Source organism: Lissotriton helveticus, chromosome 12 (genome assembly GCF_964261635.1).
Source record: "Lissotriton helveticus chromosome 12, aLisHel1.1, whole genome shotgun sequence".
NCBI lineage: Eukaryota > Metazoa > Chordata > Amphibia > Caudata > Salamandridae > Lissotriton > Lissotriton helveticus.
The window spans coordinates 134,634,823-134,661,110 of NC_136073.1; the positions used below are offsets into that span (position 1 = coordinate 134,634,823).

At 46.7% G+C, this 26,288-nt stretch overlaps 9 non-coding genes across 9 annotated transcripts; all 9 read left to right on the forward strand.

The window, feature by feature from the left end:
• The first annotated feature begins 223 nt into the window (after window positions 1-223).
• TRNAH-GUG (transfer RNA histidin (anticodon GUG)) lies at window positions 224-295 on the forward strand. Its single transcript has one exon. It is a non-coding gene; the product is annotated as a tRNA-His (tRNA).
• A 295-nt stretch (window positions 296-590) lies between these two features.
• On the forward strand, window positions 591-672 carry TRNAA-AGC (transfer RNA alanine (anticodon AGC)). The gene has a single exon. It is a non-coding gene; the product is annotated as a tRNA-Ala (tRNA).
• Window positions 673-1,957: 1,285 nt separating this feature from the next.
• TRNAH-GUG (transfer RNA histidin (anticodon GUG)) lies at window positions 1,958-2,029 on the forward strand. Its single transcript has one exon. It is a non-coding gene; the product is annotated as a tRNA-His (tRNA).
• A 7,580-nt stretch (window positions 2,030-9,609) lies between these two features.
• On the forward strand, window positions 9,610-9,691 carry TRNAS-AGA (transfer RNA serine (anticodon AGA)). Its single transcript has one exon. It is a non-coding gene; the product is annotated as a tRNA-Ser (tRNA).
• Window positions 9,692-12,536: 2,845 nt separating this feature from the next.
• Window positions 12,537-12,618, forward strand: TRNAF-AAA (transfer RNA phenylalanine (anticodon AAA)). Its single transcript has one exon. It is a non-coding gene; the product is annotated as a tRNA-Phe (tRNA).
• Window positions 12,619-13,904: 1,286 nt separating this feature from the next.
• On the forward strand, window positions 13,905-13,976 carry TRNAH-GUG (transfer RNA histidin (anticodon GUG)). The gene has a single exon. It is a non-coding gene; the product is annotated as a tRNA-His (tRNA).
• Window positions 13,977-14,271: 295 nt separating this feature from the next.
• Window positions 14,272-14,353, forward strand: TRNAA-AGC (transfer RNA alanine (anticodon AGC)). The gene has a single exon. It is a non-coding gene; the product is annotated as a tRNA-Ala (tRNA).
• Window positions 14,354-15,638: 1,285 nt separating this feature from the next.
• TRNAH-GUG (transfer RNA histidin (anticodon GUG)) lies at window positions 15,639-15,710 on the forward strand. The gene has a single exon. It is a non-coding gene; the product is annotated as a tRNA-His (tRNA).
• Window positions 15,711-23,294: 7,584 nt separating this feature from the next.
• On the forward strand, window positions 23,295-23,376 carry TRNAS-AGA (transfer RNA serine (anticodon AGA)). The gene has a single exon. It is a non-coding gene; the product is annotated as a tRNA-Ser (tRNA).
• Window positions 23,377-26,288: the final 2,912 nt, after the last annotated feature.

Consider the following 26,288-nt stretch of genomic DNA (forward strand, 5'->3'; position numbering starts at 1 on the left):
TGTCCCATCACAGGCCCACAAGTGTATGTGTGATCTTTGACTTCTGGCAGTTCACAAGCAGGCGGCCAGGAAACGGTTTCAGCCTATCAACCACTGAGGAGACAAAGCCTTTGTATAAGGAATGAGGAAGCAATGAACACATTCAGCCTATCACAGGAGCTCCCTGAGTGTTTCGAATGATAAATTCTCCATGTCACTGTATGTTATTGAGCCCAAGTAGCTCGCCGTGATCGTATAGTGGTTAGTACTCTGCGTTGTGGCTGCAGCAACCTCGGTTCGAATCCGAGTCACGGCATTGTGGTTGGCAATGTCACAGCAGTTGGGTTTTTCTTTTACAGAATTACCAAATGTACCAGTTGTTTTTGTAAAATGTCTATTAAAAACAGATCCTTTAAAATATTTAAACGATCTAACGACAAATTATTTAAACACACATGATTATAAGATGTAGCCTTATTTTTGTTTTTAGGAGAGAATGTGCCTGCTGAAAAAAACATTATTTTTAAAAAGTGCATTGCAGAATATCAGGAATTTGCTGTGGGACACCTTGAAAACTTTCATACAGATTATTTGCACAAAACTTACAGTCAGTTGTTGTGGCCGAGTGGTTAAGCCGATGAACTAGCAATCCATTGAGGTCCCCCTGTGCAGGTTCGAATCCTGCCAACACCGAGAAACTTTTTAACATCGGCTACAATTTCAGAAGTTAACCTTTAGAATTTCTTCCATGTCAGTTTTATAAATAGGTGGCTTATTTTGGTGTCACTATTGCCCTTTCACATATTTATTATCGCTACCCCTTTCATATCTTTGCTATAACTCTCGTCCTACATTAGCGCTGGTGCAAACACTTCAAATTATTATACCCTGGCTCTCTCAGTCATACCATTCATGCACTTGAAACTTACTTTACCAATAAAAGAAGCAAATAGAAAAATAAAACAAAAGTGCTTGCTGGATTAGGCAAACACACTTCATAAAACTGCATTTTCTTTTCTATTCTCCCCGTGTTACAAGCTTAACTGCTCCCTGTGTAATTTCTCTTAGCATGCTGTCCCAGGAAGAGAATTTTATTTACAGGCTCTTTCTGTGTTTTTTTCCTAGTCTTTCTTTCCCTTTTCTTAGATTTGTAACTGTTCCTTTACGTGCTCTATTTAGGCGCCATTAATCTCATTTGAGCTCCTTGTACCTGCTGCTGTTTTCTCCACACCTCATACTGCCTTTTCCCTCTTTCTCTCTTTCTCTGAGGTTGGTGGCTACTTTCCAAAGCTTCTGATGCCCCAATGTTCCTTCATCTTGTTGTCAGACGTGAATTGGAAAAGCAACCAAATTAACAAGCCTTTACCACTCATACATGGCAGAGGTTTATACTTTAATTCAATGAGCTAAGAAAAGCGTGTTGTGGGGCCTCTACGAGCCATGGTGCTTGCTTCATCATAATTGGGCACGCAGTCATTAGCCACAGCTCTGATCATGGGTCACTGAGGTCAGTTTCAATAATTCCTCAAAAACCTAACCATGCAGTCCCCCTAACTGTGTAGTTATCTTGCTTTACTGCTGTTTGTGTGATTAGCTGGGAGGAGCTCACGGCAGCATCCTCCCTATAAAAGTGTAGATGGACCGCTCCTTAACTCTTTCTTGCTTCACATACAGATGGCTTGAGGAGGTACAGGGGAGATGCAGGTCTACTAGACAGAATAGAAGATCTGCGCCAGGTGTGTTTCTCTGCATTGGTGTCCCATCACAGGCCCACAAGTGTATGTGTGATCTTTGACTCCTGGCAGTTCACAAGCAGGCGGCCAGGAAACAGTTTCAGCCTATCAACCACTGAGGAGACAAAGCCTTTGTATAAGGAATGAGGAAGCAATGAACACATTCAACCTATCACAGGAGTTCCCTGATTGTTCAGAATTATAAATTCTCCATGTCACTGTATGTTATCGAGCCCAAGTAGCTCGCCGTGATCGTATAGTGGTTAGTACTCTGCGTTGTGGCCGCAGCAACCTCGGTTCGAATCCGAGTCACGGCATTGTGGTAGGCAATGGCACGGCAGTTGGGTTTTTCTTTTACAGGATTACCAAATGTACCAGTTGTTTTTGTAAAATGTCTATTAAAAACAGATCCTTTAAAACATTTAAACGATCTAACGACAAATTATTTAAACACACATGATTATAAGATGTAGCTATATTGTACCTACTGACATAAATTATCGTTCTTGAACCTATTTGCGGTGGGGGGAATGGAGCTTTCCCCCATGCCAATCAGAATGCAGATGAATGCAGTTGCAGTTGAGTGACCTGTGTTGTGGCTGTCTAGAGGGAATGCACAAATGTAGCTGTCTCGCAGCCCAATCCAGACGTCAATTGGAGACAGGTTTTCAGGCAAATAGAGCAGTAAGTGCAGAGAAATGCTCACTCTCTAAAAATGGAATTTAGAAAATAGTAAAGTTAAATCCAACCTCACCAGTAAATAGGATTTATCAATAAATAAATAAAGCTTCTCCTCTCTGATATGAAATTACCCCCCAAAAAGTATAAGGGAATACCCAATGCTAACCTATGAGAGGGCCAGACCTCACAGTAGTGAAAAATGTAATAGACTGTTTGGTACTACCAGGACATGCAAACTACCACAGTACATGTCTTACCTTTTACTTACATAGCATGATGCCCCTAGGACTACCTAGGGCCTACCTTTTGGTTAATTATATGTAATAAAATTGGAGTTTAAGGCTTGGCAAGTAGTTTTAAATGGCAAGTCGAAGTGGCAGTACACTGCAGCACAGGCACTGCAGTAGCAGGCTTGAGACAGGTTTGAAATGCTACTTCTTTGGGCGGCACAATCAGTCCCTGGGTATATGGTATACCACTTTACAAGGGGCTTTCAAGTCAATTAAATCTGTCAGTCAGGTATACTCCAATTACACACATGTTTAGGGAAGAAGCACGTGCACTTCAGCACTGATTAGTAGCGATAAAGTGATCAGAGTCCTAAGGCCAACAAAAAGATACAGCAACATGCCGAGGTGAAAAGCAATAAGGCAGGGTTGAGACCACCTTAAGAATGCAAGGTCTGGGGGAGGAGCTTGGCGGGCATCCGAGAAGGCTGCGTGAGCACAGCGCTCCCCGGACCCCCGCCGCTCCCGGCATAATATCCTGCATGAATCCTGATTTTTCGCTAGGATTGGTATAGAGGACGTTGGGCTGATCTACCTGGACCTTTCAGGACTTTATTTTGACACCGGGTGCCGGAGTTATGGTGAATTGAACTTTTGGGCTCCGCCCTTGAGGTGCGCCCGGGACTGGGTGAGGTTCGGTGGCCGTCTTGGAGTTGAACAACAACGGCAGGGGGATTGGACTTGTGGGTCCCCTTCTTAAGTTTCGGTTTCGATTCTGCCTCTGACTGGGACATCGGCGAGAGAGTCGGGCCAGAGCTGGTTCCAGGACACGCATCGGCTGTCGGGCCTTTGGCTGGACGGTTCTCCTATTTGGCTGCCCCTATCCTGGTGATACCTTTGTCACGGTCCTTTGGTCCCGAGGCCTCCATTTCTGGTGCCCGGTCCGTTGACCCTGGTGAATCTCCTTGTGACGCATCTCCAAAATGGCGGGCAGAGGGGACCGGGAGACAAGACGAAGACACCTCTGCGCGGGGGTCCGGTCCAATCCTACGTTATGGACCGTTATACCCATTCTAAGGGGTCCCCCGGAGCTGCCCTGCCTGGTCCCGGTACATCTGACCACGTCGTGGATGTGTCGACGGAGCCTTCCTTGCAGGACATCATGGGCGCCATTTCTGGCATGAGGGAGTCAATAGGCCAACAATACGAAACCTTGACCCACAAAATTGACACCGTGGCAATCGATGTGACTCTAATTCGAGCCGATCTCTCCAAAACGAACGAAAAGGTGAAGTCGTTGGATATCAAATCATCCAGCCTCACGGCGGACGTCTCTGAGATGCAGACGGAGATTAGCAATCTCCGTAGGGTGAACGATTTCATGACCCGGCGCTTGGATGATTTTGAGAACAGGGCACGTCGCTGTAATGTTCGCGTGGTTGGTGTACCGGAGAATCCAGAACCCCACTCGGTTGATCTCCTGGTTGAAGACCTGATTCAGAACCACCTTTCTCCGTCTGGCCTTAGTAAATTCTTCACAGTGGAGCGTGCACATCGTGTTCCGGGGGGCCAGGGTAAGCCAGGCGCCCCGCCGAGACCTATTGTTGCCAAGCTTTTCCACTATAGAGATCGGGACGCTATCCTGCAGGCGTCGCGGGTGAAGGGCCCGGTGGCCTTTGAGAATGCCACAGTGAACTTTTATCCGGACTTTTCCCAACAGGTTCAGAAGCAGCGGATGGGATTTCGTGGTGCCAAGAAGCGTCTTAGGGACATGGGGATGCGCTACGCTATGCTTTTTCCGACCAGGCTGCGGATTGAGTATAATGACCGAACTTTCTTCTTTGATCGGCCGGATGCTGTGAATGACTGGCTAGACTCCTTGCCTAGCCGATCTCCTGAGACTGAGTCCGATGCCCACCCGGGCGGTGCTGAAGGTGGTGTAGAGAGCTGAACATTTCGTCTATGCCTGGTGCCTTGTTATGAATGACTCTTCCAGGAGTGTGTGCCTTTGTTCCTCTACCGCTTATGTGATTTGATGTATGTTCTTTTCTCGTCACTGCTCTTGTTCGGGGTGGCGGGTGGGTCGGAGCCTTTCCTCCTCCGGGGTCTTTGTGTAGAATAGGGGTTTTTGGGCGACAGGCACACTGCAGGTTGGGGTGGCTTTTTAGCTTATTGCAGGGGTGCAGGGTGGGGGGTGTTTGCTTGTTATTTGGGGGGTGGGTGGTTGGGAAGTTTGTTGTTCGTGTGTTCTGTTTTCAAGGCGACTTTATCCTGTATTTGAAGATGATTCCGGTGTCATGCTCATTGGTGGGGGGTTTTGGCTTTGTTGGGTGGGATGGGGGGTAGCGGGTTGAGATTTGTTTCGTGGAACGTTAACGGTCTGGGAGATCGTATCAAACGAAGTGTGGTGCTGAAATGTGTACGACGTTTATCTCCTGATATTGTTTTCCTACAGGAGACTCATTTGGTAGGCAATGTTTGTCATGCAATGAATAGGTGGGGCTATCGCCTCGTAGCACATTCGGGGTTTACCTCGGGTTCTAGGGGGGTGGGTATCCTTGTTCGGGCTTCCCTCCCCCTAGCTATTGATGATGTCATTCAGGATGATCGGGGGCGATATGCTGTCCTTGTGGGTCGCTATGAGGGTCGTGCCCTCTCCTTATTTACTGTTTATGTGCCCCCCGGCTTGCAGACTTCTACCTTTTCTGATTTGGGCCGTGTCTTGTTGGACCTCCCTGATAGTACACTCTTTCTGGCTGGTGATTTTAATTCGGTGTTCTCCGGTCTCCACGATCGCCACCCCCCTAGGGATACTCCTGCGGCCCAACAGTGGTTGGGTGGATTTTTGGATACCTTTGGCTTGGTGGATTGCTGGAGGCTTTTGCATCCTACTCAGCTTCAATACACTTTTCATTCAGGGGCCCATGGGAGTCTGTCTCGACTGGATTATTTCCTGATGCCTGCAGCTCAGTCACCAGCGTGCGTGAGATTGTACACCTACCCAGGGGTATTTCTGACCACTCTCTGCTCTGGCTTCGTTTTGAGGTTGGAGTGGAGGCAGTGGGCCGGGTAGCTCCCATCAATACGTGGTACCTTACCTCCCCCGAGACCCGTAGCCTTTTGCTTAAGTCTTTGGACGCGTATTTTCTGGATAACGAGGGGTCGGTTTCCTCAGCTGTGTCCCTATGGGAGGCCTTTAAGACGGTGATTCGTGGGCAGGCCCTCTCCCTTATTGTTGAAGCTAAGAGAGCGAGGAATAGGGAGGTGGTGGACCTTGAGGGAGAGATTTCTGCATTGGAGGATGCTTTGGAATCTGGTGTTACGTCTGCGAAACTCCACGCCCTGGGTCTGAAACAATTTGCCTATAAATCCATGGTCACGGATGCTGCTAAAGTGATGTTTCGGGAGCAACAGGGTCGTTTGTATGATGTGGGTGACAAGGCGGGTAAATTGCTGGCATGGCTGGATAAGAAGGAGAGAGCTAATCGTGTGGTACCCGTGATTCAGTCTTTGAGTGGTGAGAGTGTGACGGACCCGATTGGAATAGTTGATCGTTTTGCTGAGTACTTCCGTGTGGTGTATACCCCTGTGTCTGTGAGAGATGAGGCTGACTCTCGCCTTCTATTGCGTGATATAGCTCTGCCCAGTGTCTCTGATTTGGATCGTGTAGCGTTGGATTCCCCCTTTACTGTTGATGAGATAGCTACTGCCATCCGTTCACTCCGTACGGGCAAAGCGTTGGGCCCGAACGGGTTGCCAATTGAACTGTACAAGTTGCGTCCCGACAGAGTGGCGCCATATCTTCGCGCCATGTTTCTGGAGTCCCGGGAACGGGGTATTTTCCCCTATGATCAGCGACTGGCCACGATAGTCGTCATCCCCAAGGATGGTAAACCGCGGGACCTTTGTTCATCCTATAGGCCCATATCTCTTCTAAATGTTGAACCCAAGGTATTGGCGAAACTCCTGGCGTCCCGCCTCCTGACGGTCATTAGTGACTTGGTCCATCCAGATCAATCTGGATTTATCCCGCATCGCAACACGGCTCTGAACCTACGTCGTCTCCACGGCGCGATTGCGAGGGCGGGGCTTCTGACGGAGCCGGCCATTTTGGCATCGTTGGATGCCTCAATGGTTTTGACACTGTGGAGTGGCCTTATCTTTGGGCGGCTCTTGAGAAATTTGGTTTCGGGCCTGAGTTTATTGGTTGGATCAAGTTATTATATGCGGAACCTCTGGCACAAGTAGTGGTAAATGGTAGAGTTTCGGCCCCTTTCACCCTTGGTAGGGGTACCCGTCAGGGATGCCCCTTGTCTCCGTTGCTATTTGCACTCGCCTTGGAACCGTTGGCTGCTTGGCTTCGATGGGAGCCTTCGCTCAGGGGGATTCGCTGGTCTCCGGACTTTGAGGACCGCGTTTCGCTTTACGCGGACGACATTCTTTTATATCTCACCTCCCCGCGCAAATCTCTGACAGTTTTGTTTGACGTTCTCACTTCATTTGGTGCCAATTCAGGCCTCGTTCTTAACTGGGCCAAGTCCTGCGTGTATGTTCTCTCGGGTGTTTTACCCCCACTGCCGAGCAGACTTCCTATCCAGGTGGTCCAGTCTGGCTTCAAATATTTAGGGATTTTTATTACGTTGGACTCCTCGCTTCGATTTGAGCGTAATCTCCTCCCCCCGTTGCTTAGATTGCGACTGGACGTGACCCGTTGGCGTAAGCTTCCTTTGTCTCCTCTGGGCAGGGCGGCCCTGTTTAAAATGATGTCCTTGCCGCGGTTCCTCTACGCGCTCCAGAACTCCTATGACGCTATCCCCAAGACCTATTTCCGAGAGATCGAGACTCTTCAAAGGCAATTGATTTGGGACGGGCGTCCACGTATTGCCCTCGCGAAACTCACCATCCCTTGGTACGACGGGGGCATGGCGCTCCCCGATATCAAGCGATATTATTGGGCTTCCCAGCTGTCTGCTATTAATCACGTGATGTTTTCACCGGGTCGAAATCCTGCATTCGAGATGGATAGATTTCAGCTGCCGGGTGGGGACTTTAATAGAGCGCTTTATTCTCGATCGGCCGGGCGCCATCTTGTGGGCCCGTCCAGGATTGCAGTAACTGTGTGGCGAGCCGCGAATGTGAGTTTGGGATGGGAGGAGCGAATGACGCTGGCGACGCCGCTTTATGCCTCGGAACGTTTGGGGTGTCTCTGGTCTACTAAGGGCTTCGACCGCTGGGATATGATTGGTATATGTAAGGTGGGTGATGTATGTTCGAAAGGTAGTGTGAAGTCGTTCCAGGCCCTCCAGGAGGAATATGGTTTGAATGGTAGGGAATTTTTTCGTTATCTGCAGGTCCGGCACGCCCTCACCTCAGTCTTGACTCCTGATGAGGCCCTGCCCGAGTCTTCCCCCCTCGAAGATCGTGTCCTTGATGGGCACCTGCCAGATAGCACTATTTCCCTGATCTATAAGAAGCTGATCAATACTCGGGCTGACTTATTGGTCCGACTTCGGGAGGCCTGGGTCGGCGATGGGTTGGAACTGGACTACGAGGATTGGCAATCGGCACTCTCTTCTCCCAAGGAGGTGGCCATTCCTGCCCGTCTCCGTTTGGTTCAACTTAAAATCCTTCATCGAGTGTATGTCACTGGTCCGCGTCTGGTAACGATGGGCTTTTCCTTGGATGGGTTATGTAAGCGTGGTTGTGGGTCGAGTGCTACTTTTTTACACGTTCTTTGGGAGTGCCCGGTGGTGGTGGCTTACTGGACTGCTGTGCTTGATGTGATGACTGCTGTGACTGGTGTTGCCCTGCGGCCGGAGCCTCGACGATGTCTATTGAATGTGTGGGAGCCCACTGACTACTCTGTGGCCCAGACCAGATGGGCGACCTTGGGTTACATGATTGCGAAACGGGATATTGCGCAACTCTGGGGCGCATCCAGGCCCCCTGAGGTCTCGAAATGGGAGGACAGCATGGATTGGTCCATGTTTCGTGAGAAAACTGTGTATGTGGCCAGGGGCAGACCCGGGGCGTGGACGAAGATTTGGGGCCAGTGGAATGAATATCGTGGGGATATCTGTACACCTCCCCTTCTAGGCACTACTGATGTTGTCCTATCTCCCTAGGCGAGCGTTCCCGGAACCCTTTCACACTGTTTTTTGAATTTCCGATTCCCCCCTGCTGCTCCCCCCCCCCTCCCCGATTTTGTTGGAGCCTCAGGGCTCTTGGTAGGTTCTCCTGATTGTTGACCATCCCCTCCGTTCTTTGGGCTGACCTTGATTACCGTGCATTCGCCTTTCTAGTGTTTGTTTTTCTTTTCGTATAAAATAAAAATTCAATAGGCTCTGTGACATGTTGCGAGTAATGCTTGGTGCTAGATTTGTGCCTAACCACGGGTGTACACTTCTGATTCGTGCCTGGTGCCTTATTATTAGCGGCCAGCCCGTGAGGTTGTAGGCCCATTCTTGTATTTTTCTATGCTTGCTCAAATAAAGGTTTTTGAACAAAAAAAAAAAAAAAAAAAAAAGAATGCATGGTCTAACAAAAACGAACTAAGGATAACATGAGTAAAACATCAGGTTTCTCTACGGCATTTGGTGAGACAAGTGTGCCTTCTTTTATCTTCCATAAATGCAATCTTTCCCTGACCCCTTTATTATATAGCTCTTCAAGTAAAAAAGATAAAGCACTTACAAAGGAGCCTCAAATACTCAAAGATGGTAGACTTCTGTAATATGGGCCATAGACTAAAAGCAGCACGAAAACAGAGTGCAATAGGGTCCCAAAAACTTGAGTGCCACATGAGAGTATGCATGAAAGCCTTTCCTTTTCCAAACTAGAGATATACTCATGCAATGTTTGTTTTTAGGAGAGAATGTGCCTGCTGAAAAAACCATTCTTTTAAAAAAGTGCGTTGCAGAATACCAGGAATTTGCTGTGGGACACCTTGAAAACTTTCATACAGATTATTTGCACAAAACTGACAGTCAGTTGTTGTGGCCGAGTGGTTAAGGCGATGGACTAGAAATCCATTGGGGTCTCCCCGCACAGGTTCAAATCCTGCCAACAACGAGAAACTTTTTAACATCGGCTACAATTTCAGAAGTTAACCTTTAGAATTTCTTCCATGTCAGTTTTATAAATAGGTGGCTTATTTTGGTGTCACTATTGCCCTTTCACATATTTATTATCGCTACCCCTTTCATATCTTTGCTATAACTCTCGTCCTACATTAGCGCTGGTGCAAACACTTCAAATTATTATACCCTGGCTCTCTCCGTCATACCATTCATGCACTTGAAACTTACTTTACCAATAAAAGAAGCAAATAGAAAAATAAAACAAAAGTGCTTGCTGGATTAGGCAAACACACTTCATAAAACTGCATTTTCTTTTCTATTCTCCCCGTGTTACAAGCTTAACTGCTCCCTGTGTAATTTCTCTTAGCCTGCTGTCCCAGGAAGAGAATTTTATCTACAGGCTCTCTCCGTGTTTTTTTCCTAGTCTTTCTTTCCCTTTTCTTAGATTTGTAACTGTTCCTTTATGTGCTCTATTTAGGCGCCATTAATCTCATTTGAGTTCCTTGTACCTGCTGCTGTTTTCTCCACACCACATACTGCCTTTTCCCTCTTTCTCTTTTTCTCTGAGGTTGGTGGCTACTTTCCCAAGCTTCTGATGCCCCAATGTTCCTTCATCTTGTTGTCAGACGTGAATTGGAAAAGCAACCAAATTAACAAGCCTTTACCACTCATACATGGCAGAGGTTTATACTTTAATTCAATGAGCTAAGAAAAGCATGTTGTGGGGCCCCTACGAGCCATGGTGCTTGCTTCATCATAATTGGGCACGCAGTCATTAGCCACAGCTCTGATCATGGTCACTGAGGTCAGTTTCAATAATTCCTCAAAAACCTAACCATGCAGTCCCCCCTAACTGTGTAGTTATCTTGCTTTACTGCTGTTTGTGTGATTAGCTGGGAGGAGCTCACGGCAGCATCCTCCCTATAAAAGTGTAGATGGACCGCTCCTTAACTTTTTCTTGCTTCACATACAGATGGCTTGAGGAGGTACAGGGGAGATGCAGGTCTAATAGACAGAATAGAAGATCTGCGCCAGGTGTGTTTCTCTGCATTGGTGTCCCATCACAGGCCCACAAGTGTATGTGTGATCTTTGACTCCTGGCAGTTCACAAGCAGGCGGCCAGGAAACGGTTTCAGCCTATCAACCACTGAGGAGACAAAGCTTTTGTATAAGGAATGAGGAAGCAATTAACACATTCAGCCTATTACAGGAGTTCCCTGAGTGTTCAGAATTATAAATTCTCCATGTCACTGTATGTTATTGAGCACAAGTAGCTCGCCGCGATCGTATTGTGGTTAGTACTCTGCGTTGTGGCTGCAGCAACCTCGGTTCGAATCCGAGTAACGGCATTGTGGTTGGCAATGTCACGGCAGTTGGGTTTTTCTTTTACAGAATTACCAAATGTACCATTTGTTTTTGTAAAATGTCTATTAAAGACAGATCCTTTAAAATATTTAAACGATCTAACAACAAATTATTTAAACACACATGATTATAAGATGTAGCTATATTGTACCTACTGACATAAATTATAGTTCTTGAACCTATTTGCGGTGGGGGAAATGGAGCTCTCCCCCATGCCAATCAGAATGCAGTTGCAGTTGAGTGACCTGTGTTGTGGCTGTCTAGAGGGAATGCACAAATGTAGCTGTCTCGCAGCCCAATCCAGACGTCAATTGGAGACAGGTTTTCAGGCAAATAGAGCAGTAAGTGCAGAGAAATGCTCACTCTCTAAAAATGGAATTTAGAAAATAGTAAAGTTAAATCCAACCTCACCAGTAAATAGGATTTATCAATAAATACATAAAGCTTCTCCTCTCTGATATGGAATTACCCCCCAAAAAGTATAAGGGAATACCCAATGCTAACCTATGAGAGGGCCAGACCTCACAGTAGTGAAAAATGTAATAGACTGTTTGGTACTACCAGGACATGCAAACTACCACAGTACATGTCTTACCTTTTACTTACATAGCATGATGCCCCTAGGACTACCTAGGGCCTACCTTTTGGTTAATTATATGTAATAAAATTGGAGTTTAAGGCTTGGCAAGTAGTTTTAAATGGCAAGTCGAAGTGGCAGTACACTCCAGCACAGGCACCGCAGTAGCAGGCTTGAGACAGGTTTGAAATGCTACTTCTTTGGGCGGCACAATCAGTCCCTGGGTATATGGTATATCACTTTACAAGGGGCTTTCAAGTCAATTAAATCTGTCAGTCAGGTATACTCCAATTACACACATGTTTAGGGAAAAAGCACGTGCACTTCAGCACTGATTAGTAGCGATAAAGTGATCAGAGTCCTAAGGCCAACAAAAAGATACAGCAAAATGCGTAGGTGAAAAGCAATAAGGTAGGGTTGAGGCCACCTTAAGAATGCAAGGTCTAACAAAAACAAACTAAGGATAACATGAGTAAAACATCAGGTTTCTCTACGGCATTTGGTGAGACAAGTGTACCTTCTTTTATCTTCCATAAATGCAATCTTTCCCTGACCCCTTTATTATATAGCTCTTCAAGTAAAAAAGATAAAGCACTTACAAAGGAGCCTCAAATACTCAAAGATGGTAGACTTCTGTAATATGGGCCATAGACTAAAAGCAGCACGAAAACAGAGTGCAATAGGGTCCCAAAAACCTGAGTGCCACATGAGAGTATGCATGAAAGCCTTTCCTTTTCCAAACTAGAGATATACTCATGCAATTTTTGTTTTTAGGAGAGAATGTGCCTGCTGAAAAAAACATTATTTTAAAAAAGTGCATTGCAGAATACCAGGAATTTGCTGTGGGACACCTTGAAAACTTTCATACAGAATATTTGCACAAAACTTACAGTCAGTTGTTGTGGCCGAGTGGTTAAGGCGATGGACTAAAAATCCATTGGGGTCTCCCCACGCAGGTTCGAATCCTGCCAACAACGAGAAACTTTTTTACATCGGCTACAATTTCAGAAGTTAACCTTTAGAATTTCTTCCATGTCAGTTTTATAAATAGGTGGCTTATTTTGGTGTCACTATTGCCCTTTCACATATTTATTATCGCTACCCCTTTCATATCTTTGCTATAACTCTCGTCCTACATTAGCGCTGGTGCAAACACTTCAAATTATTATACCCTGGCTCTCTCAGTCATACCATTCATGCACTTGAAACTTACTTTACCAATAAAAGAAGCAAATAGAAAAATAAAACAAAAGTGCTTGCTGGATTAGGCAAACACACTTCATAAAACTGCATTTTCTTTTCTATTCTCCCCGTGTTACAAGCTTAACTGCTCCCTGTGTAATTTCTCTTAGCCTGCTGTCCCAGGAAGAGAATTTTATCTACAGGCTCTTTCCGTGTTTTTTTCCTAGTCTTTCTTTCCCTTTTCTTAGATTTGTAACTGTTCCTTTATGTGCTCTATTTAGGCGCCATTAATCTCATTTGAGTTCCTTGTACCTGCTGCTGTTTTCTCCACACCTCATACTGCCTTTTCCCTCTTTCTCTTTTTCTCTGATGTTGGTGGCTACTTTCCAAAGCTTCTGATGCCCCAATGTTCCTTCATCTTGTTGTCAGACGTGAATTGGAAAAGCAACCAAATTAACAAGCCTTTACCACTCATACATGGCAGAGGTTTATACTTTAATTCAATGAGCTAAGAAAAGCATGTTGTGGGGCCCCTACGAGCCATGGTGCTTGCTTCATCATAATTGGGCACGCATTCATTAGCCACAGCTCTGATCATGGGTCACTGAGGTCAGTTTCAATAATTCCTCAAAAACCTAACCATGCAGTCCCCCCTAACTGTGTAGTTATCTTGCTTTACTGCTGTTTGTGTGATTAGCTGGGAGGAGCTCACGGCAGCATCCTCCCTATAAAAGTGTAGATGGACCGCTCCTTAACTTTTTCTTGCTTCACATACAGATGGCTTGAGGAGGTACAGGGGAGATGCAGGTCTAATAGACAGAATAGAAGATCTGCGCCAGGTGTGTTTCTCTGCATTGGTGTCCCATCACAGGCCCACAAGTGTATGTGTGATCTTAGACTTCTGGCAGTTCACAAGCAGGCGGCCAGGAAACGGTTTCAGCCTATCAACCACTGAGGAGACAAAGCCTTTGTATAAGGAATGAGGAAGCAATGAACACATTCAGCCTATCACAGGAGCTCCCTGAGTGTTTCGAATGATAAATTCTCCATGTCACTGTATGTTATTGAGCCCAAGTAGCTCGCCGTGATCGTATAGTGGTTAGTACTCTGCGTTGTGGCTGCAGCAACCTCGGTTCGAATCCGAGTCACGGCATTGTGGTTGGCAATGTCACAGCAGTTGGGTTTTTCTTTTACAGAATTACCAAATGTACCAGTTGTTTTTGTAAAATGTCTATTAAAAACAGATCCTTTAAAATATTTAAACGATCTAACGACAAATTATTTAAACACACATGATTATAAGATGTAGCCTTATTTTTGTTTTTAGGAGAGAATGTGCCTGCTGAAAAAAACATTATTTTTAAAAAGTGCATTGCAGAATATCAGGAATTTGCTGTGGGACACCTTGAAAACTTTCATACAGATTATTTGCACAAAACTTACAGTCAGTTGTTGTGGCCGAGTGGTTAAGCCGATGAACTAGCAATCCATTGAGGTCCCCCTGTGCAGGTTCGAATCCTGCCAACACCGAGAAACTTTTTAACATCGGCTACAATTTCAGAAGTTAACCTTTAGAATTTCTTCCATGTCAGTTTTATAAATAGGTGGCTTATTTTGGTGTCACTATTGCCCTTTCACATATTTATTATCGCTACCCCTTTCATATCTTTGCTATAACTCTCGTCCTACATTAGCGCTGGTGCAAACACTTCAAATTATTATACCCTGGCTCTCTCAGTCATACCATTCATGCACTTGAAACTTACTTCACCAATAAAAGAAGCAAATAGAAAAATAAAACAAAAGTGCTTGCTGGATTAGGCAAACACACTTCATAAAACTGCATTTTCTTTTCTATTCTCCCCGTGTTACAAGCTTAACTGCTCCCTGTGTAATTTCTCTTAGCATGCTGTCCCAGGAAGAGAATTTTATCTACAGGCTCTTTCTGTGTTTTTTTCCTAGTCTTTCTTTCCCTTTTCTTAGATTTGTAACTGTTCCTTTACGTGCTCTATTTAGGCGCCATTAATCTCATTTGAGCTCCTTGTACCTGCTGCTGTTTTCTCCACACCTCATACTGCCTTTTCCCTCTTTCTCTCTTTCTCTGAGGTTGGTGGCTACTTTCCAAAGCTTCTGATGCCCCAATGTTCCTTCATCTTGTTGTCAGACGTGAATTGGAAAAGCAACCAAATTAACAAGCCTTTACCACTCATACATGGCAGAGGTTTATACTTTAATTCAATGAGCTAAGAAAAGCGTGTTGTGGGGCCTCTACGAGCCATGGTGCTTGCTTCATCATAATTGGGCACGCAGTCATTAGCCACAGCTCTGATCATGGGTCACTGAGGTCAGTTTCAATAATTCCTCAAAAACCTAACCATGCAGTCCCCCTAACTGTGTAGTTATCTTGCTTTACTGCTGTTTGTGTGATTAGCTGGGAGGAGCTCACGGCAGCATCCTCCCTATAAAAGTGTAGATGGACCGCTCCTTAACTCTTTCTTGCTTCACATACAGATGGCTTGAGGAGGTACAGGGGAGATGCAGGTCTACTAGACAGAATAGAAGATCTGCGCCAGGTGTGTTTCTCTGCATTGGTGTCCCATCACAGGCCCACAAGTGTATGTGTGATCTTTGACTCCTGGCAGTTCACAAGCAGGCGGCCAGGAAACAGTTTCAGCCTATCAACCACTGAGGAGACAAAGCCTTTGTATAAGGAATGAGGAAGCAATGAACACATTCAACCTATCACAGGAGTTCCCTGATTGTTCAGAATTATAAATTCTCCATGTCACTGTATGTTATCGAGCCCAAGTAGCTCGCCGTGATCGTATAGTGGTTAGTACTCTGCGTTGTGGCCGCAGCAACCTCGGTTCGAATCCGAGTCACGGCATTGTGGTAGGCAATGGCACGGCAGTTGGGTTTTTCTTTTACAGGATTACCAAATGTACCAGTTGTTTTTGTAAAATGTCTATTAAAAACAGATCCTTTAAAACATTTAAACGATCTAACGCCAAATTATTTAAACACACATGATTATAAGATGTAGCTATATTGTACCTACTGACATAAATTATCGTTCTTGAACCTATTTGCGGTGGGGGGAATGGAGCTTTCCCCCATGCCAATCAGAATGCAGATGAATGCAGTTGCAGTTGAGTGACCTGTGTTGTGGCTGTCTAGAGGGAATGCACAAATGTAGCTGTCTCGCAGCCCAATCCAGACGTCAATTGGAGACAGGTTTTCAGGCAAATAGAGCAGTAAGTGCAGAGAAATGCTCACTTTCTAAAAATGGAATTTAGAAAATAGTAAAGTTAAATCCAACCTCACCAGTAAATAGGATTTATCAATAAATAAATAAAGCTTCTCCTCTCTGATATGAAATTACCCCCCAAAAAGTATAAGGGAATACCCAATGCTAACCTATGAGAGGGCCAGACCTCACAGTAGTGAAAAATGTAATAGACTGTTTGGTACTACCAGGACATGCAAACTACCACAGTACATGTCTTACCTTTTACTTACATAGCATGATGCCCCTAGGACTACCTAGGGCCTACCTTTTGGTTAATTATATGTAATAAAATTGGAGTTTAAGGCTTGGCAAGTAGTTTTAAATGGCAAGTCGAAGTGGCAGTACACTGCAGCACAGGCACTGCAGTAGCAGGCTTGAGACAGGTTTGAAATGCTACTTCTTTGGGCGGCACAATCAGTCCCTGGGTATATGGTATACCACTTTACAAGGGGCTTTCAAGTCAATTAAATCTGTCAGTCAGGTATACTCCAATTACACACATGTTTAGGGAAGAAGCACGTGCACTTCAGCACTGATTAGTAGCGATAAAGTGATCAGAGTCCTAAGGCCAACAAAAAGATACAGCAACATGCCGAGGTGAAAAGCAATAAGGCAGGGTTGAGACCACCTTAAGAATGCAAGGTCTGGGGGAGGAGCTTGGCGGGCATCCGAGAAGGCTGCGTGAGCACAGCGCTCCCCGGACCCCCGCCGCTCCCGGCATAATATCCTGCATGAATCCTGATTTTTCGCTAGGATTGGTATAGAGGACGTTGGGCTGATCTACCTGGACCTTTCAGGACTTTATTTTGACACCGGGTGCCGGAGTTATGGTGAATTGAACTTTTGGGCTCCGCCCTTGAGGTGCGCCCGGGACTGGGTGAGGTTCGGTGGCCGTCTTGGAGTTGAACAACAACGGCAGGGGGATTGGACTTGTGGGTCCCCTTCTTAAGTTTCGGTTTCGATTCTGCCTCTGACTGGGACATCGGCGAGAGAGTCGGGCCAGAGCTGGTTCCAGGACACGCATCGGCTGTCGGGCCTTTGGCTGGACGGTTCTCCTATTTGGCTGCCCCTATCCTGGTGATACCTTTGTCACGGTCCTTTGGTCCCGAGGCCTCCATTTCTGGTGCCCGGTCCGTTGACCCTGGTGAATCTCCTTGTGACGCATCTCCAAAATGGCGGGCAGAGGGGACCGGGAGACAAGACGAAGACACCTCTGCGCGGGGGTCCGGTCCAATCCTACGTTATGGACCGTTATACCCATTCTAAGGGGTCCCCCGGAGCTGCCCTGCCTGGTCCCGGTACATCTGACCACGTCGTGGATGTGTCGACGGAGCCTTCCTTGCAGGACATCATGGGCGCCATTTCTGGCATGAGGGAGTCAATAGGCCAACAATACGAAACCTTGACCCACAAAATTGACACCGTGGCAATCGATGTGACTCTAATTCGAGCCGATCTCTCCAAAACGAACGAAAAGGTGAAGTCGTTGGATATCAAATCATCCAGCCTCACGGCGGACGTCTCTGAGATGCAGACGGAGATTAGCAATCTCCGTAGGGTGAACGATTTCATGACCCGGCGCTTGGATGATTTTGAGAACAGGGCACGTCGCTGTAATGTTCGCGTGGTTGGTGTACCGGAGAATCCAGAACCCCACTCGGTTGATCTCCTGGTTGAAGACCTGATTCAGAACCACCTTTCTCCGTCTGGCCTTAGTAAATTCTTCACAGTGGAGCGTGCACATCGTGTTCCGGGGGGCCAGGGTAAGCCAGGCGCCCCGCCGAGACCTATTGTTGCCAAGCTTTTCCACTATAGAGATCGGGACGCTATCCTGCAGGCGTCGCGGGGGAAGGGCCCGGTGGCCTTTGAGAATGCCACAGTGAACTTTTATCCGGACTTTTCCCAACAGGTTCAGAAGCAGCGGATGGGATTTCGTGGTGCCAAGAAGCGTCTTAGGGACATGGGGATGCGCTACGCTATGCTTTTTCCGACCAGGCTGCGGATTGAGTATAATGACCGAACTTTCTTCTTTGATCGGCCGGATGCTGTGAATGACTGGCTAGACTCCTTGCCTAGCCGATCTCCTGAGACTGAGTCCGATGCCCACCCGGGCGGTGCTGAAGGTGGTGTAGAGAGCTGAACATTTCGTCTATACCTGGTGCCTTGTTTTGAATGACTCTTCCAGGAGTGTGTGCCTTTGTTCCTCTACCGCTTATGTGATTTGATGTATGTTCTTTTCTCGTCACTGCTCTTGTTCGGGGTGGCGGGTGGGTCGGAGCCTTTCCTCCTCCGGGGTCTTTGTGTAGAATAGGGGTTTTTGGGCGACAGGCACACTGCAGGTTGGGGTGGCTTTTTAGCTTATTGCAGGGGTGCAGGGTGGGGGGTGTTTGCTTGTTATTTGGGGGGTGGGTGGTTGGGAAGTTTGTTGTTCGTGTGTTCTGTTTTCAAGGCGACTTTATCCTGTATTTGAAGATGATTCCGGTGTCATGCTCATTGGTGGGGGGTTTTGGCTTTGTTGGGTGGGATGGGGGGTAGCGGGTTGAGATTTGTTTCGTGGAACGTTAACGGTCTGGGAGATCGTATCAAACGAAGTGTGGTGCTGAAATGTGTACGACGTTTATCTCCTGATATTGTTTTCCTACAGGAGACTCATTTGGTAGGCAATGTTTGTCATGCAATGAATAGGTGGGGCTATCGCCTTGTAGCACATTCGGGGTTTACCTCGGGTTCTAGGGGGGTGGGTATCCTTGTTCGGGCTTCCCTCCCCCTAGCTATTGATGATGTCATTCAGGATGATCGGGGGCGATATGCTGTCCTTGTGGGTCGCTATGAGGGTCGTGCCCTCTCCTTATTTACTGTTTATGTGCCCCCCGGCTTGCAGACTTCTACCTTTTCTGATTTGGGCCGTGTCTTGTTGGACCTCCCTGATAGTACACTCTTTCTGGCTGGTGATTTTAATTCGGTGTTCTCCGGTCTCCACGATCGCCACCCCCCTAGGGATACTCCTGCGGCCCAACAGTGGTTGGGTGGATTTTTGGATACCTTTGGCTTGGTGGATTGCTGGAGGCTTTTGCATCCTACTCAGCTTCAATACACTTTTCATTCAGGGGCCCATGGGAGTCTGTCTCGACTGGATTATTTCCTGATGCCTGCAGCTCAGTCACCAGCGTGCGTGAGATTGTACACCTACCCAGGGGTATTTCTGACCACTCTCTGCTCTGGCTTCGTTTTGAGGTTGGAGTGGAGGCAGTGGGCCGGGTAGCTCCCATCAATACGTGGTACCTTACCTCCCCCGAGACCCGTAGCCTTTTGCTTAAGTCTTTGGACGCGTATTTTCTGGATAACGAGGGGTCGGTTTCCTCAGCTGTGTCCCTATGGGAGGCCTTTAAGACGGTGATTCGTGGGCAGGCCCTCTCCCTTATTGTTGAAGCTAAGAGAGCGAGGAATAGGGAGGTGGTGGACCTTGAGGGAGAGATTTCTGCATTGGAGGATGCTTTGGAATCTGGTGTTACGTCTGCGAAACTCCACGCCCTGGGTCTGAAACAATTTGCCTATAAATCCATGGTCACGGATGCTGCTAAAGTGATGTTTCGGGAGCAACAGGGTCGTTTGTATGATGTGGGTGACAAGGCGGGTAAATTGCTGGCATGGCTGGATAAGAAGGAGAGAGCTAATCGTGTGGTACCCGTGATTCAGTCTTTGAGTGGTGAGAGTGTGACGGACCCGATTGGAATAGTTGATCGTTTTGCTGAGTACTTCCGTGTGGTGTATACCCCTGTGTCTGTGAGAGATGAGGCTGACTCTCGCCTTCTATTGCGTGATATAGCTCTGCCCAGTGTCTCTGATTTGGATCGTGTAGCGTTGGATTCCCCCTTTACTGTTGATGAGATAGCTACTGCCATCCGTTCACTCCGTACGGGCAAAGCGTTGGGCCCGAACGGGTTGCCAATTGAACTGTACAAGTTGCGTCCCGACAGAGTGGCGCCATATCTTCGCGCCATGTTTCTGGAGTCCCGGGAACGGGGTATTCTCCCCTATGATCAGCGACTGGCCACGATAGTCGTCATCCCCAAGGATGATAAACCGCGGGACCTTTGTTCATCCTATAGGCCCATATCTCTTCTAAATGTTGAACCCAAGGTATTGGCGAAACTCCTGGCGTCCCGCCTCCTGACGGTCATTAGTGACTTGGTCCATCCAGATCAATCTGGATTTATCCCGCATCGCAACACGGCTCTGAACCTACGTCGTCTCCACGGCGCGATTGCGAGGGCGGGGCTTCTGACGGAGCCGGCCATTTTGGCATCGTTGGATGCCTCAATGGTTTTGACACTGTGGAGTGGCCTTATCTTTGGGCGGCTCTTGAGAAATTTGGTTTCGGGCCTGAGTTTATTGGTTGGATCAAGTTATTATATGCGGAACCTCTGGCACAAGTAGTGGTAAATGGTAGAGTTTCGGCCCCTTTCACCCTTGGTAGGGGTACCCGTCAGGGATGCCCCTTGTCTCCGTTGCTATTTGCACTCGCCTTGGAACCGTTGGCTGCTTGGCTTCGATGGGAGCCTTCGCTCAGGGGGATTCGCTGGTCTCCGGACTTTGAGGACCGCGTTTCGCTTTACGCGGACGACATTCTTTTATATCTCACCTCCCCGCGCAAATCTCTGACAGTTTTGTTTGACGTTCTCACTTCATTTGGTGCCAATTCAGGCCTCGTTCTTAACTGGGCCAAGTCCTGCGTGTATGTTCTCTCGGGTGTTTTACCCCCACTGCCGAGCAGACTTCCTATCCAGGTGGTCCAGTCTGGCTTCAAATATTTAGGGATTTTTATTACGTTGGACTCCTCGCTTCGATTTGAGCGTAATCTCCTCCCCCCGTTGCTTAGATTGCGACTGGACGTGACCCGTTGGCGTAAGCTTCCTTTGTCTCCTCTGGGCAGGGCGGCCCTGTTTAAAATGATGTCCTTGCCGCGGTTCCTCTACGCGCTCCAGAACTCCTATGACGCTATCCCCAAGACCTATTTCCGAGAGATCGAGACTCTTCAAAGGCAATTGATTTGGGACGGGCGTCCACGTATTGCCCTCGCGAAACTCACCATCCCTTGGTACGACGGGGGCATGGCGCTCCCCGATATCAAGCGATATTATTGGGCTTCCCAGCTGTCTGCTATTAATCACGTGATGTTTTCACCGGGTCGAAATCCTGCATTCGAGATGGATAGATTTCAGCTGCCGGGTGGGGACTTTAATAGAGCGCTTTATTCTCGATCGGCCGGGCGCCATCTTGTGGGCCCGTCCAGGATTGCAGTAACTGTGTGGCGAGCCGCGAATGTGAGTTTGGGATGGGAGGAGCGAATGACGCTGGCGACGCCGCTTTATGCCTCGGAACGTTTGGGGTGTCTCTGGTCTACTAAGGGCTTCGACCGCTGGGATATGATTGGTATATGTAAGGTGGGTGATGTATGTTCGAAAGGTAGTGTGAAGTCGTTCCAGGCCCTCCAGGAGGAATATGGTTTGAATGGTAGGGAATTTTTTCGTTATCTGCAGGTCCGGCACGCCCTCACCTCAGTCTTGACTCCTGATGAGGCCCTGCCCGAGTCTTCCCCCCTCGAAGATCGTGTCCTTGATGGGCACCTGCCAGATAGCACTATTTCCCTGATCTATAAGAAGCTGATCAATACTCGGGCTGACTTATTGGTCCGACTTCGGGAGGCCTGGGTCGGCTAAGGGTTGGAACTGGACTACGAGGATTGGCAATCGGCACTCTCTTCTCCCAAGGAGGTGGCCATTCCTGCCCGTCTCCGTTTGGTTCAACTTAAAATCCTTCATCGAGTGTATGTCACTGGTCCGCGTCTGGTAACGATGGGCTTTTCCTTGGATGGGTTATGTAAGCGTGGTTGTGGGTCGAGTGCTACTTTTTTACACGTTCTTTGGGAGTGCCCGGTGGTGGTGGCTTACTGGACTGCTGTGCTTGATGTGATGACTGCTGTGACTGGTGTTGCCCTGCGGCCGGAGCCTCGACGATGTCTATTGAATGTGTGGGAGCCCACTGACTACTCTGTGGCCCAGACCAGATGGGCGACCTTGGGTTACATGATTGCGAAACGGGATATTGCGCAACTCTGGGGCGCATCCAGGCCCCCTGAGGTCTCGAAATGGGAGGACAGCATGGATTGGTCCATGTTTCGTGAGAAAACTGTGTATGTGGCCAGGGGCAGACCCGGGGCGTGGACGAAGATTTGGGGCCAGTGGAATGAATATCGTGGGGATATCTGTACACCTCCCCTTCTAGGCACTACTGATGTTGTCCTATCTCCCTAGGCGAGCGTTCCCGGAACCCTTTCACACTGTTTTTTGAATTTCCGATTCCCCCCTGCTGCTCCCCCCTCCCTCCCCGATTTTGTTGGAGCCTCAGGGCTCTTGGTAGGTTCTCCTGATTGTTGACCATCCCCTCCGTTCTTTGGGCTGACCTTGATTACCGTGCATTCGCCTTTCTAGTGTTTGTTTTTCTTTTCGTATAAAATAAAAATTCAATAGGCTCTGTGACATGTTGCGAGTAATGCTTGGTGCTAGATTTGTGCCTAACCACGGGTGTACACTTCTGATTCGTGCCTGGTGCCTTATTATTAGCGGCCAGCCCGTGAGGTTGTAGGCCCATTCTTGTATTTTTCTATGCTTGCTCAAATAAAGGTTTTTGAACAAAAAAAAAAAAAAAAAAAAAAAAAAGAATGCATGGTCTAACAAAAACGAACTAAGGATAACATGAGTAAAACATCAGGTTTCTCTACGGCATTTGGTGAGACAAGTGTGCCTTCTTTTATCTTCCATAAATGCAATCTTTCCCTGACCCCTTTATTATATAGCTCTTCAAGTAAAAAAGATAAAGCACTTACAAAGGAGCCTCAAATACTCAAAGATGGTAGACTTCTGTAATATGGGCCATAGACTAAAAGCAGCACGAAAACAGAGTGCAATAGGGTCCCAAAAACTTGAGTGCCACATGAGAGTATGCATGAAAGCCTTTCCTTTTCCAAACTAGAGATATACTCATGCAATGTTTGTTTTTAGGAGAGAATGTGCCTGCTGAAAAAACCATTCTTTTAAAAAAGTGCGTTGCAGAATACCAGGAATTTGCTGTGGGACACCTTGAAAACTTTCATACAGATTATTTGCACAAAACTGACAGTCAGTTGTTGTGGCCGAGTGGTTAAGGCGATGGACTAGAAATCCATTGGGGTCTCCCCGCACAGGTTCAAATCCTGCCAACAACGAGAAACTTTTTAACATCGGCTACAATTTCAGAAGTTAACCTTTAGAATTTCTTCCATGTCAGTTTTATAAATAGGTGGCTTATTTTGGTGTCACTATTGCCCTTTCACATATTTATTATCGCTACCCCTTTCATATCTTTGCTATAACTCTCGTCCTACATTAGCGCTGGTGCAAACACTTCAAATTATTATACCCTGGCTCTCTCCGTCATACCATTCATGCACTTGAAACTTACTTTACCAATAAAAGAAGCAAATAGAAAAATAAAACAAAAGTGCTTGCTGGATTAGGCAAACACACTTCATAAAACTGCATTTTCTTTTCTATTCTCCCCGTGTTACAAGCTTAACTGCTCCCTGTGTAATTTCTCTTAGCCTGCTGTCCCAGGAAGAGAATTTTATCTACAGGCTCTCTCCGTGTTTTTTTCCTAGTCTTTCTTTCCCTTTTCTTAGATTTGTAACTGTTCCTTTATGTGCTCTATTTAGGCGCCATTAATCTCATTTGAGTTCCTTGTACCTGCTGCTGTTTTCTCCACACCACATACTGCCTTTTCCCTCTTTCTCTTTTTCTCTGAGGTTGGTGGCTACTTTCCCAAGCTTCTGATGCCCCAATGTTCCTTCATCTTGTTGTCAGACGTGAATTGGAAAAGCAACCAAATTAACAAGCCTTTACCACTCATACATGGCAGAGGTTTATACTTTAATTCAATGAGCTAAGAAAAGCATGTTGTGGGGCCCCTACGAGCCATGGTGCTTGCTTCATCATAATTGGGCACGCAGTCATTAGCCACAGCTCTGATCATGGTCACTGAGGTCAGTTTCAATAATTCCTCAAAAACCTAACCATGCAGTCCCCCCTAACTGTGTAGTTATCTTGCTTTACTGCTGTTTGTGTGATTAGCTGGGAGGAGCTCACGGCAGCATCCTCCCTATAAAAGTGTAGATGGACCGCTCCTTAACTTTTTCTTGCTTCACATACAGATGGCTTGAGGAGGTACAGGGGAGATGCAGGTCTAATAGACAGAATAGAAGAACTGCGCCAGGTGTGTTTCTCTGCATTGGTGTCCCATCACAGGCCCACAAGTGTATGTGTGATCTTTGACTTCTGGCCGTTCACAAGCAGGCGGCCAGGAAACGGTTTCAGCCTATCAACCACTGAGGAGACAAAGCCTTTGTATAAGGAATGAGGAAGCAATGAACACATTCAACCTATCACAGGAGTTCCCTGAGTGTTCAGAATTATAAATTCTCCATGTCACTGTATGTTATTGAGCCCAAGTAGCTCGCCGTGATCGTATAGTGGTTAGTACTCTGCGTTGTGGCCGCAGCAACCTCGGTTTGAATCCGAGTCACGGCATTGTGGTTGGCAATGTCACGGCAGTTGGGTTATTCTTTTACAGAATTGCCAAATGTACCAGTTGTTTTTGTAAAATGTCTATTAAAAACAGATCCTTTAAAATATTTAAACGATCTAACGACAAATTATTTAAACACACATGATTATAAGATGTAGCCTTATTTTTGTTTTTAGGAGAGAATGTGCCTGCTGAAAAAAACATTATTTTTAAAAAGTGCATTGCAGAATATCAGGAATTTGCTGTGGGACACCTTGAAAACTTTCATACAGATTATTTGCACAAACCTTACAGTCAGTTGTTGTGGCCGAGTGGTTAAGCCGATGGACTAGAAATCCATTGAGGTCCCCCTGTGCAGGTTCGAATCCTGCCAACACCGAGAAACTTTTTAACATCGGCTACAATTTCAGAAGTTAACCTTTAGAATTTCTTCCATGTCAGTTTTATAAATAGGTGGCTTATTTTGGTGTCACTATTGCCCTTTCACATATTTATTATCGCTACCCCTTTAATATCTTTGCTATAACTCTCGTCCTACATTAGCGCTGGTGCAAACACTTCAAATTATTATACCCTGGCTCTCTCAGTCATACCATTCATGCACTTGAAACTTACTTTACCAATAAAAGAAGCAAATAGAAAAATAAAACAAAAGTGCTTGCTGGATTAGGCAAACACACTTCATAAAACTGCATTTTCTTTTCTATTCTCCCCGTGTTACAAGCTTAACTGCTCCCTGTGTAATTTCTCTTAGCCTGCTGTCCCAGGAAGAGAATTTTATTTACAGGCTCTTTCCGTGTTTTTTTCCTAGTCTTTCTTTCCCTTTTCTTAGATTTGTAACTGTTCCTTTACGTGCTCTATGTAGGCGCCATTAATCTCATTTGAGCTCCTTGTACCTGCTGCTGTTTTCTCCACACCTCATACTGCCTTTTCCCTCTTTCTCTCTTTCTCTGAGGTTGGTGGCTACTTTCCAAAGCTTCTGATGCCCCAATGTTCCTTCATCTTGTTGTCAGACGTGAATTGGAAAAGCAACCAAATTAACAAGCCTTTTCCACTCATACATGGCAGAGGTTTATACTTTAATTGAGCTAAGAAAAGCGTGTTGTGGGGCCCCTACGAGCCATGGTGCTTGCTTCATCATAATTAGGCACGCAGTCATTAGCCACAGCTCTGATCATGGGTCACTGAGGTCAGTTTCAATAATTCCTCAAAAACCTAACCATGCAGTCCCCCCTAACTGTGTAGTTATCTTGCTTTACTGCTGTTTGTGTGATTAGCTGGGAGGAGCTCACGGCAGCATCCTCCCTATAAAAGTGTAGATGGACCGCTCCTTAACTCTTTCTTGCTTCACATACAGATGGCTTGAGGAGGTACAGGGGAGATGCAGGTCTACTAGACAGAATAGAAGATCTGCGCCAGGTGTGTTTCTCTGCATTGGTGTCCCATCACAGGCCCACAAGTGTATGTGTGATCTTTGACTCCTGGCAGTTCACAAGCAGGCGGCCAGGAAACAGTTTCAGCCTATCAACCACTGAGGAGACAAAGCCTTTGTATAAG